Here is a 12,577-nt window from a genome sequence, read left to right on the forward strand (position 1 = left end):
GCAAGCTCCAGTGATCCATTTATGGACTGGTGCAAGCCTCTCGGAGTTGGAATAAACGCTTTGATAGTGTGATCAAAGCATTTTGTTTTGTACAGACTTTTGGAGAAGCCTGTATTTGTAACATCCCAAATTTTCAATTTGGAAAGTTATCCATTAGAGCATCATGCATATCATATTTTATTTTGCATTTTGGTTGATCCTAGAAATTCTACGCAACTCAATGACCCACGGAGAGAGTTGGGGATTATGTTATTTTCATATTTGAGTTTTCTCAAATTTTGAGAATAGAATCATTTGATTTTATTTATTTTATCATCAATTATTTCTATTACAAAAATATGAGAGAGGGAATAAAATGACTTTCCCAAAATAAAGAAATATTGAGGATTTAATAAAAAATCAAATAAGATTTTATTTCAGAGTTTTTCGGTGTTTTATTTGAATTTAGGAAAAATGTGCATTTTTCAAAATTGCATTTAGGGCCCAAATAAATGTTCACCTTGTGCGGCTTGATTTTAGAAGCCCGCGAAAAGTTATTTAGGAATTTTTGGAGTCCATTTAGTATTTCTTTTTATTTTTCTTCCGAGCGGAATAATTAAAAAAAACGAACCGACTTCGGGCCGTACCCAAGCGGGACACCGCCTGGGGGCAGCCTTTAAATAGCGCCGCCCCGAGCCGCCCCAGCCCATCAGCCCCGCCTCGATCCGCGCGCGCCGCCGGAGCCGCCGCCACCGACGATTCCGCCGCCCGAGGTTCGTCGCGCCTCATTTTCCGTGCCGTAAAAAAAGAGAAAAAAAATTGGCTTTCCTTGTTTTTCTTTTTCTCGGATTAAATCCGCGATTTTTCTGATCGCGATTCCTGATCCGATTTTCATTTTAGTTTAACTTTTCGCTCGTTTATCGGAATCAGGCGATTCAAGCGCCTAGGGATTCGTCTCGAAACCCTCTATCCGTTTAACCAACTTAAACAAGATTTTGCTACTGTAAAATTTGCCCTAGAACCAGATTACTAGAATGAAGTTGTTTTCTTTCGCCGTTCGTCTTTCGTTGCTTCGTTCGATTTGATTCTTTTTGCCAACCGGAGTTCTTAAGTTGAACCTTCTGGTTAGATCTCTTATTTGAGTTTTACCTGTGCATTAGATGAGTACTTATTGTATGCTTGTTTGTTTGTCTGCGATAGAGTACCCGGAGTGCGCCGCCTGTTACTTCGAATCGTTAGGTTTTGCGGATCATCAACAAGGCAAGTAACACTTTGATCATACCTTTTCTACTACCCAGTTTTATTGCATTAGATCAATCCTCACACATTGCATGATTAGGATCTAATTAAATTGTGGGACTTGGAAGTAGATGAGGTAGTACCTATTACCTGTTTATTATCAAACCTTTGGGAGTTACTTCTACGTTTGCTTATTATGCCAAGCTATGCTAGTAGACGTGGATTGGGTGAGTGAAATCCATAACAGATGTGAGATTGTTAATTAATGGTTTATCTAAGGTGGCAACTTAAACACACATCTGGGTGGATTGAGGCACCTGGGTATTCCAGGACTTGCCTGTTTTCTTTTGGGACCGCCACCCAGACTCAAAGGGATCATGAGACTATTCATACTAGAAACTTCCGTGTGCAGCCACAAGCTATTATGGGCTCTAGCATAGTTGACTAAGTTGTGCGAACTCTTACAGTGGTAGACTAGCAGATGTAGGGGATGTAGGTGGTACGGTCTACCCGATCGTAAGGTGCTAGCGCTTCTGAAAGACTATGTCTCGGTCATCCATCTTCTCAAACACCATGTAGTGCGAGAAACCAAACGGAGGCGATCGAGTCTTGTGGGGAAAAGTGCGCAAACCTCTGCAGAGTGTAATAAACTAATCATGGTTAGCCATGTCCCCGGTTATGGACATCTTGAGTATCTAGTACTTGGATTTTCATGTGAATCTCAACATGTTACTCTAAATTAATTTTGTTGGGTTATGTTTAATGATGATGCTTAATTGGGATTGAGAATGCTGTCAACCATTCTCAATGTTTAACAACCACCATGATAGTAATTAAATTTTATTCCTTTGAAGTAGGGAAAAATTGGCTTTACGCAAAACTGTAACCATAGAGCTTTTCACCAGCCAAATAGGCATATAGTATAGCCGTTTCATTCAATTACTCTCTATGTGTTACATTGCCAGCATATTCCATGTGCTGACCCGTTTCGGGCTGCAACGTTAATGTTGCAGACTTTTCAGACGACAATTAAGGAGTTTTTAGGTCGTGGTTCTATACTCAGTGATGCCGTTGGAGTTGATGGACTCACTTATATTCCAAGCCTTCCGCTGTTATCGTTATTAGATGGCCTTAAGCCATATTATTTGTAATAAGTTCTCTTTTGAGACACTCGATGTAATAAGTGTGTGATTGGTACTCTGTTATAAATCATCCGAGTACTGTGTGGTGTCAGCATTACTGATCTAGGGATGACACCGGAGCACAGAGATCAGACTGTTTGAGGTCTGGTCGCTACAGAGATGGTATCAGAGCACACGCTGACTGTAGGACACGACCACTAAGCTAAAGACCTAGATCACTATTCACTCTCTTCTCTTCTGACCTCTCATCTTTTCTACTCTTTAGGATGGCGGATGCAAGGAACAAGTTCACACAACCGGATGAAGATACACCCTTTGGACGCCACTTGAAGGAAGTCACTAGATACCTGAATATAGGAGTACCAAGATTCATGGGAACCTACAACGCCACTTTACCTGAAGAAGAGCGCTGGATGATTCAAGTTCAAGTTCCAGGAAGGACGTTCATGCCAGTCATTGAGCCCATAGAATTTTCTTTAGATGCACCAACTTGGAGTCTAGGAAAGAGCATGGCAGCTCACATCGCCATGTGACACATTGAAGAAGTCTACCACAAGGATCTCAAGGATACTATCTACTAGATTTGTGGGCGCCGAGATGAACACTAGGAGATGATCAGCACCAGGAAGGATAGATCAATCGCAGCTTTTATCCAGGAGCTAAACCAGCACATTCGACGACAGGAGAACCAGATGTGCGCCGACATGATAGATCTGAAGAAGGCAAAGACTAGAATCAAGGAACTAGAGGAAGAACTCAAGGCTACACGTGAAGATTATGAAGAGGAAATTGAAGTATTGGTGGAGAAAAATGACGAGCTGATCAAGAAGATTGGAATATTTATGGGAGACCCTACACCAGTGGATGAAGACGAAGAACCCCAGGAAATTAGCCCGGAAGACTACATCATCATTGACGACACCGACTCGGAAGCAGATAGTAGCGATGATGACTATGTTGATGAAGCTGGAGCAGATATCATGGAGTCAATGGCCGTAAAATATTTCTAGTAGACCACCTCATCAGTAGTAGTAGTCCACCATGTAAATATAGTAGTCTGAGCACTTTTGCGATAGTTAGATCGATTGTATGCCTTTGTTTGATTGAATGAAGTGAATTGTTTGCTTTTGCCTCATGTGCATATGGGTAGTGTTTTCTCTTTAGACCCCCTCTATTCTTATATCTCATCTTTTCTAAACCCTCAGATGCCTCCGAGACGTGACCCCGGATTTGCCTTTCCACCGGAACTCACCCAGTTGATCCAGCAGCAGAACACATTGATGCAGTTGCTAGTCCAGAATCAGAACCAGGGGAACAACAACAACAACCCACCACCACCACCACCACATGTTGACCACTTAGCCCGTTTTCTTAGGCTGAATCCGCCGGTGTTTTCCAGTAGCACCGAGCCGATAGTAGCAGATGATTGGCTCCGCAAGACAGCTAGGGAGTTGACCACAGCAGGATGCACAGATGCGGAGAAGGTGAAGTTTGCCGCACATCAGCTAGAAGGACCAGCAGCATCATGGTGGGAGAATTTCACAGCCACTTTCCTAGTTGACACTGTCACATGGGACCAGTTTTAGCAGGCTTTTCGTACTGCACACGTTTCAGCAGGAGCGATGGCCATGAAGAAGCGTGAGTTTCGCAACTTGCACCAAGGAGGAAGGACAGTTGGCCAATATGTGGAGGAATTTAGTAAGCTAGCACGTTATGCCCCAGATGACGTTGCTACGGATGCAGCTAAGCCGGAGAAGTTTCTGGAAGGACTGAATGATGAGTTGAGCATGCAGTTGATGGTAGCCACCTTCAACAACTATCAGGAGTTGGTAGATCGTGCTCTTATGATTGAAGGGAAGCAGCAGCAGATTGAGAATCAGAAGAGGAAGTATGGACAAGGAAAGTATAATTCAGGAGCTCAGCAGAAGTCACGTTTTACCCCTAGACCGGGAGGACATTTTCAGCATACCCATGGAGGAGGTAGCTCGCACAATCACAATGGCACCAAGAATGGTAATGGCAACGGAGGAAGCAATGGCCAGAACCGCACCAACCCCTCAACCCCAGCTAAGAAGGACCTAAGCCAAGTCACTTGCTTTAAGTGTTCGAAGACAGGACATTATGCCAATGAATGTCCTAAATTACAAAATGGAAATAGCGATGGAAGTTCTGGGAAGAAGCCGAACCCTTTCAACAGGGGACAGGTGAACCACGTTAGCGTGGAGGAGGTTGAAGCTCAGCCCGATGCAGTAATAGGTAAGTTTTTGGTTAAGTCATTTACTGCACTCGTTCTTTTTGATACTGGTGCATTGCATTCATACATCTCAAGGGGATTTGTGGATAAGTATAACCTACCAACCCAAGCCCTTAGGTCACCCATGTTAGTAACCTCGCCCGGAGCAGAGTATGTGGCTAGTCTATGGTTTGATCGGTTACCATTAAGGATTGGTAACTATGTTTTTCCCTCAGACCTAATAGTATTGGAATCTCAAGGATTGGATGTGATATTAGGCATGGATTGGTTATCAAAGTATGAAGGGAATATTGAATGTGCTAGTAAGTCAATTTTGCTTACCACCCCAGAAGGGAGAAGGATCAAGTATGTATCCCGGCATGTGCCAAAGTGGACTCAAGTAAATTGCCTAACAGGAGTTGTGCAGGAGGAAGTACCAATGGTAATGGATTTCCCTGATGTATTTCCAGAAGAGTTGCCAGGCATGCCACCAGATAGAGATATTGAGTTTTTGATTGAGCTATTGCCAGGCACAGGTCCAATATCAAAGAGACCATATAGGATGCCAGCAAAGGATTTGGTGGAAATTAAGAAGCAGATTAACGAGTTAATGGATAAGGGATATATTCGCCCAAGTTCTTCGCCTTTGGGATCGCCAGTACTTCTAGTGGAGAAGAAGGATGTATCGTTAAGGATGGTTGTTGATTATCGAGGATTGAATGAAGTAACGATCAAGAACAAGTACCCGCTACCAATGATCAACGATCTGTTTGATCGATTGCAAGGAGCTAAGGTATTTTCCAAGATCGATCTGCGATTAGGATACCACCAGTTGAAGATTCGAGAACAGGATATACCTAAGACATCTTTTACCACTAGGTATGGGCTGTACGAGTATACCGTTATGTCATTTGGTCTGACTAACGCACCTGCCTATTTTATGAACATGATGAACAAAGTGTTTATGGAGTTTTTGGATAAGTTCGTCGTAGTGTTCATTGATGATATCTTGGTTTATTCGAAGAATGAAGAGGAACATAAGGAGCATTTGCGTTTGGTACTTGGAAAGCTCAGAGAACATCAATTATATGCCAAGTTCAGCAAATGTGAGTTTTGGTTGAAGGAAGTAGGATTTCTCGGACACGTTATATCCGGAGAAGGTATAGCAGTAGATCCCGCTAAAGTTGAAACCGTGACCAAGTGGGAAGCCCCAACAACAGTTGGAGAGATCCGGAGTTTTCTTGGACTCGCAGGATACTACCGGAGATTTATTGAGAATTTCTCAAAGATTGCGAAGCCTATGGCTGAGTTGTTAAAGAAAGATACCAAGTTCATATGGACAGAGGAATGTGAGGCTAGTTTCCAGGAATTGAAGAAACGTTTGGTTACCTCACCAGTGTTGATTTTGCCAGACCAGACCAAAGATTATGAGGTGTATTGTGACGCTTCACGTCGAGGACTTGGAGCAGTGCTTATGCAGGAAGGGAGAGTTGTTTCATATGCCTCAAGACAACTGAAGCCTCATGAGTTGAATTATGCCATGCATGATTTGGAGTTAGCAGCCGTAGTGCATGCTTTGAAAACATGGAAACATTTTCTCATTGGAAACCATTGTGAGGTGTACACGGATCATAAGAGTTTGAAGTACATTTTCACACAGAAGGAGTTAAATCTCAGACAAAGGAGATGGTTGGAGCTTATCAAGGATTATGATATGAAATTGCATTATCACCCCGGAAAGGCTAATGTAGTAGCAGATGCATTAAGCCGTAAGAGCCATGTCAACACGTTAATGACGGGAGAAATACCCAAGGAGTTAGCAGAAAATCTTCATGAACTATGTTTGGAAATAGTTCCGAGAGGCTATGTAGTAGCATTGGAGATTCAGTAAACCTTGATGGATAAAATCAGGGAAGCTCAGAAAGCTGACAAAGAGATTGCCGCTATAAAGGAGAAACTGAGCAAAGGAAAAGCTAAAGGATTTCGTGCGGATGAGCACGACACCCTATGGTTTGAAGACCGCGTTTATGTGCCCAATGACCCGGAGATCAGGAAGTTGATTTTGCAAGAAGCACACGACTCACCGTATTCGATTCACCTAGGAAATACCAAGATGTATTTGGATTTGAAGGATATTTTTTGGTGGACCGAAATGAAGAAGGATATAGCGGAGTATGTAGCAGTTTGTGATGTATGTCAGAGAGTAAAGGCAGAGCATCAGAAGCCAGCAGGATTGTTACAACCATTGCCTATACCCGAATGGAAGTGGGATAAGATAGGCATGGATTTTATCACGGGATTGCCCAGGACTCGTTCAGGCTATGACTCGATTTGGGTTGTAGTTGATCGATTGACGAAAGTAGCACATTTCATCCCGGTAAAGACCACTTACACCAGTGCTAAGTTGGCAAAGATATACATGACCAGGATCGTATGTTTGCATGGAGTTCCGAGGAGTATCGTATCAGATAGAGGAACCCAGTTTACCTCAAAGTTCTGGAAGCAGTTGCACGACACTTTGGGAACCAGGCTAGAATTCAGTACAACTTTTCATCCACAGACAGATTGACAGACCGAGAGAGTCAATCAGATTTTGGAGGATATGTTGAGAGCTTGTGCGCTAGAACACGGATCTAGTTGGGACGATAATTTGCCATATGCAGAGTTCTGTTACAACAACAGTTACCAAACCAGTTTGAAGATGGCCCCTTTCGAGGCTTTGTACGGAAGGAGGTGTAGGACACCGTTGTCATTGGACGAAGTTGGAGACCGCCAGTTGTTTGGTCCTGACTTGATTAAAGAGTCTGAACAGAAGGTGAAATTGATTTGCAATAGGCTCAGGATAGCCCAGACCAGACAGAAGAGTTATGCAGATTCTAAACGCAAGGAGACAGTTTACGAAGTCGGAGATAGAGCTTATCTTCGAGTATCTCCACTTCGGGGAACAAAGCGTTTTGGAGTTAAAGGGAAATTAGCGCCACGATTTGTAGGACCATATCGAGTTTTGGAGCGTATGGGAGAAGTGGCCTACAAGTTGGAATTGCCCGAAGGACTGTCAGGAGTACATGATGTGTTCCACATTCTCAGTTAAAGAAATGTCACGCGGAGATGGCTGACATACCGTTGAGAGACACAGTGCCATTGGAAACTATTCAGTTGGATAACGATTTGACCTACGAGGAGAAACCAGTTAAGATTCTCGAGTTTGCCAACCGAGTTACTCGCAGCAAGGTTATCAAGTTTTGCAAGGTTCAGTGGAGCCACCACACGGAGGATGAAGCCACCTGGGAGCGAGAGGAAGATTTGCTCAAGGACCACCCTCACCTATTTTCTAGCCAACCCGAATCTCGAGGGCGAGATTCATCTTAAGGGAGGTAGGTTTGTAACATCCCAAATTTTCAATTTGGAATATTATACATTAGAGCATCATGCATATCATATTTTATTTTGCATTTTGGTTGATCCTAGAAATTCTACGCAACTCAATGACCCACGGAGAGAGTTGGGGATTTCGTTATTTTCATATTTGAGTTTTCTCAAATTTTGAGAATAGGATCATTTGATTTTATTTATTTTATCATCAATTATTTCTATTACAAAAATATGAGAGAGGGAATAAAATGACTTTCCCAAAATAAAGAAATATTGAGGATTTAATAAAAAAATCAAATAAGATTTTATTTCGGAGTTTTTCGGTGTTCTATTTGAATTTAGGAAAAATGTGCGTTTTTCAAAATTGCATTTGGGGCCCAAATAAATGTTCACCTTGTGCGGCTTGATTTTAGAAGCCCGTGAAAATTTATTTTGGAATTTTTGGAGTCCGTTTAGTATTTATTTTTTATTTTTCTTCCGAGCGGAATAATTAAAAAAAACGAACCGACTTCGGGCCGTACCCGAGCGGGACACTGCCCGGGGGCAGCCTTTAAATAGCGCCGCCCCGAGCCGCCCCAGCCCATCAGCCCCGCCTTGATCCACGCGTGCCGTCGGAGCCGCCGCCGCCGACGACGACGATTCCGCCGCCCGAGGTTCGTCGCGCCTCGTTTTCCATGCCGGAAAAAAGGAGAAAAAAATCGGCGTTCGTCGTTTTTCTTTTTCTCGGATTAAATCCGTGATTTTTCTGATCGCGATTCTTGATTCGATTTTCGTTTTAGTTTAACTTTTCGCTCATTTATCGGAATCAGGCGATTCAAGCGCCTAGGGATTCGTCTCGAAACCCTCTATCCGTTTAACCAACTTAAACAAGATTTTGCTACTGAAAAATTTGCCCTAGATCCAGATTACTAGAACAAAGTTGTTTTCTTTCGCCGTTCGTCTTTAGTTGCTTCGTTCGATTTGATTCTTTTTGCCAACCGGAGTTCTTAAGTTGAACCTTCTGGTTAGATCTCTTATTTGAGTTTTACCTGTGCATTAGATGAGTACTTATTGTATGCTTGTTTGTTTGTCTGCGATAGAGTACCCGGAGTGCGCCGCCTGTTACTTCGAATCGTTAGGTTTTGCGGATCATCAGCAAGGCAAGTAACACTTTGATCATACCTTTTCTACTACCCAGTTTTATTGCATTAGATCAATCCTCACACATTGCATGATTAGGATCTAATTAAATTGTGGGACTTGGAAGTAGATGAGGTAGTACCTATTACCTGTTTATTATCAAACCTTTGGGAGTTACTTCTACATTTGCTTATTATGCCAAGCTATGCTAGTAGACGTGGATTGGGTGAGTAAAATCCATGACAGATGTGAGATTGTTAATTAATGGTTTATCTAAGGTGGCAACTTAAACACACATCTGGCTGGATTGAGGCACCTGGGTATTCCAGGACTTGCCTATTTTCTTTTGGGACCGCCACCCAAGCTCAAAGGGATCATGAGACTATTCATACTAGAAATTTCTGTGTGCAGCCACAAGCTATTATGGGCTCTAGCATAGTTGACTAAGTTGTGCGAACTCTTACAATGGTAGACTAGCAGATGTAGGGGATGTAGGTGGTACGGTCTACCCGATCGTAAGGTGCTAGCACTTCTGAAAGATTATTTCTCGGTCATCCATCTTCTCAAACACCATGTAGTGCGAGAAACCAAACGGAGTCGATCAAGTCTTGTGGGGAAAAGTGCGCAAACCTCTGCAGAGTGTAATAAACTAATCATGGTTAGTCGTGTCCTCGGTTATGGACATCTTGAGTATCTAGTACTTGGATTTTCATGTGAATCTCAACATGTTACTCTAAATTAATTTTGTTGGGTTATGTTTAATGATGATGCTTAATTGGGATTGAGAATGCTGTCAACCATTCTCAATGTTTAACAACCACCATGATAGTAATTAAATTTTATTCCTTTGAAGTAGGGAAAAATTGGCTTTACACAAAACTGTAACCATAGAGCTTTCCACCAGCCAAATATGCATATAGTATAGCCGTTTCATTCCATTACTCTCCATGTGTTACATTGCCAGCATATTCCATGTGCTGACCCGTTTCGGGCTGCAATGTTAATGTTGCAGAATTTTCAGACGACGATTAAGGAGTTTTTAGGTCGTGGTTCTATACTCAGTGATGCCGTTGGAGTTGATGGACTCACTTATCTTCCAAGCCTTCCGCTGTTATTGTTATTAGATGGCCTTAAGCCATATTATTTGTAATAAGTTCTCTTTTGAGACACTCCATGTAATAAGTGTGTGATTGCTACTCTGTTATAAATCCTCCGAGTACTGTGTGGTGTCAGCACTACTGATCCAGGGATGACACCAGAGCACAGAGATCAGACTGTTTGAGGTATAGTCGCTACAGTATTTACAAGAAAGTGAGTGGGAGCTTTGTAGCATTTCTGATATTATATGTGGATGACATATTACTGATTGGAAATGATATATAATTTCTGGATAACATAAAGGGATACTTGAATAAGAGTTTTTCAATGAAATACCTCGGTGAAGCTGCTTACATTTTGGGCATTAAGATCTATAGAGATAGATCAATATGCTTAATTGGACTTTCACAAAGCACTTACCTTGACAAAGCTTTGAAGAAGTTCAAAATGGATCAAGCAAAGAAAGGGTTCTTGCCTGTGTTACAAGGTGTGAAGTTGAGTAAGACTCAATGTCCGACCACCGCAGAAGATAGAGAGAAAATGAAAGATGTTCCCTATGCTTTAGCCATAGGCTCTATCATGTATGCAATGCTGTGTACCAGACCTGATGTGTGCCTTGCTATAAGTCTAGTAGGGAGGTACCAAAGTAATCCAAGAGTGGATCACTGGACAGCGGTCAAGAACATGCTAAAGTACCTGAAAAGGACTAAGGATATGTTTCTCGTATATGGAGGTGACAAAGAGCTCATCGTAAATGGTTACGTAGATGCAAGCTTTGACACTGATCCGGACGATTTTAAATCGCAAACCGGATACGTGTTTATATTGAACGGTGGAGCTGTGAGTTGGTGCAGTTCTAAACAAAGCATCGTGGCGGGATCTACATATGAAGCGGAGTACATAGCTGCTTCGGAAGCAGCAAATGAAGGAGTCTGGATGAAGGAGTCCATATCCGATCTAGGTGTCATACCTAGTGCATCAGGTCCAATGAAAATCGTTTGTGACAATACTGGTGCAATTGCCTTGGCGAAGGAATCCAGATTTCACAAGAGAACCAAGCACATCAAGAGACGCTTCAATTCCATTCAAGATTTAGTCCAAGTGGGAGACATATAAATTTGCAAGATACATACGGATTTGAATGTTGCAAACCCGCTGACTAAGCCTCTTCCACGAGAAAAACATGATCAGCACCAGGGCTCCATGGGTGTTAGAATCATTACTGTGTAATCTGGATTATTGACTCTAGTGCAAGTGGGAGACTGAAGGAAATATGCCCTAGAGGCAATAATAAAGTTATTATTTATTTCCTTATATCATGATAAATGTTTATTATTCATGCTAGAATTGTATTAACCGGAAACATAAACATGTGTGAATACATAGACAAACAGAGTGTCACTAGTATGCCTCTACTTGACTAGCTCGTTGATCAAAGATGGTTATGTTTCCTAGCCATAGACATGAGTTGTCATTTGATTAATAGGATCACATCATTAGGAGAATGATGTGATTGACTTGACCCATTCCGTTAGCTTAGCACTTGATCGTTTAGTTTGTTGCTATTGCTTTCTTCATAACTTATACATGTTCCTATGACTATGAGATTATGCAACTCATGTTTACTAGAGGAACACTTTGTGTGCTACCAAACGTCACAACGTAACTGGGTGATTATAAAGGTGCTCTACAGGTGTCTCCGAAGGTACTTGTTGGGTTGGCGTATTTCGAGATTAGGATTTGTCACTCCGATTGTCGAAGAGGTATCTCTAGGCCCTCTCGGTAATGCACATCACTCAAGCCTTGCAAGCATTGCAACTAATAAGTTAGTTGCAGCATGATGTATTACGGAACGAGTAATGAGACTTGCCGATAACAAGATTAAACTAGGTATTGAGATACCGACGATTGAATCTCGGGCAAGTAACATACCGATGACAAAGGGAACAACGGATGTTGTTATGCGATTTGACCGATAAAGATCTTCGTAGAATATGTAGGAGCCAATATGAGCATCCAGGTTCCGCTATTGGTTATTGACCGGAGACATGTCTCGGTCATGTCTACATAGTTCTCGAACCCGTAAGGTCTGCACGCTTAAAGTTCGGTGACGATCGTAATTAGGGTTTTTGTGTTTTGATGTACCGAAGGTTGTTCGGAGTCCCGGATGTGATCACGGACATGACGAGGAGTCTCGAAATGGTCGAGACATAAAGATTGATATATTGGAAGCCTATATTTGGGATTTACCGGAGTACCGGGGGTTACCGGAACCCCCCCGGGGGGTTAATGGGCCTACATGGGCCCTAAGGGAGAAGAGGAGGGCCGGCCAGGGCAGGCCGCGCGCCCCCTCCCCCCTAGTCTGAATAGGACAAGGAAGGGGGGGGGCAGTGCC

The sequence above is a fragment of the Triticum dicoccoides genome, chromosome 7A (assembly GCF_002162155.2).
Source record: "Triticum dicoccoides isolate Atlit2015 ecotype Zavitan chromosome 7A, WEW_v2.0, whole genome shotgun sequence".
NCBI classification, from domain to species: Eukaryota; Viridiplantae; Streptophyta; class Magnoliopsida; order Poales; family Poaceae; genus Triticum; species Triticum dicoccoides.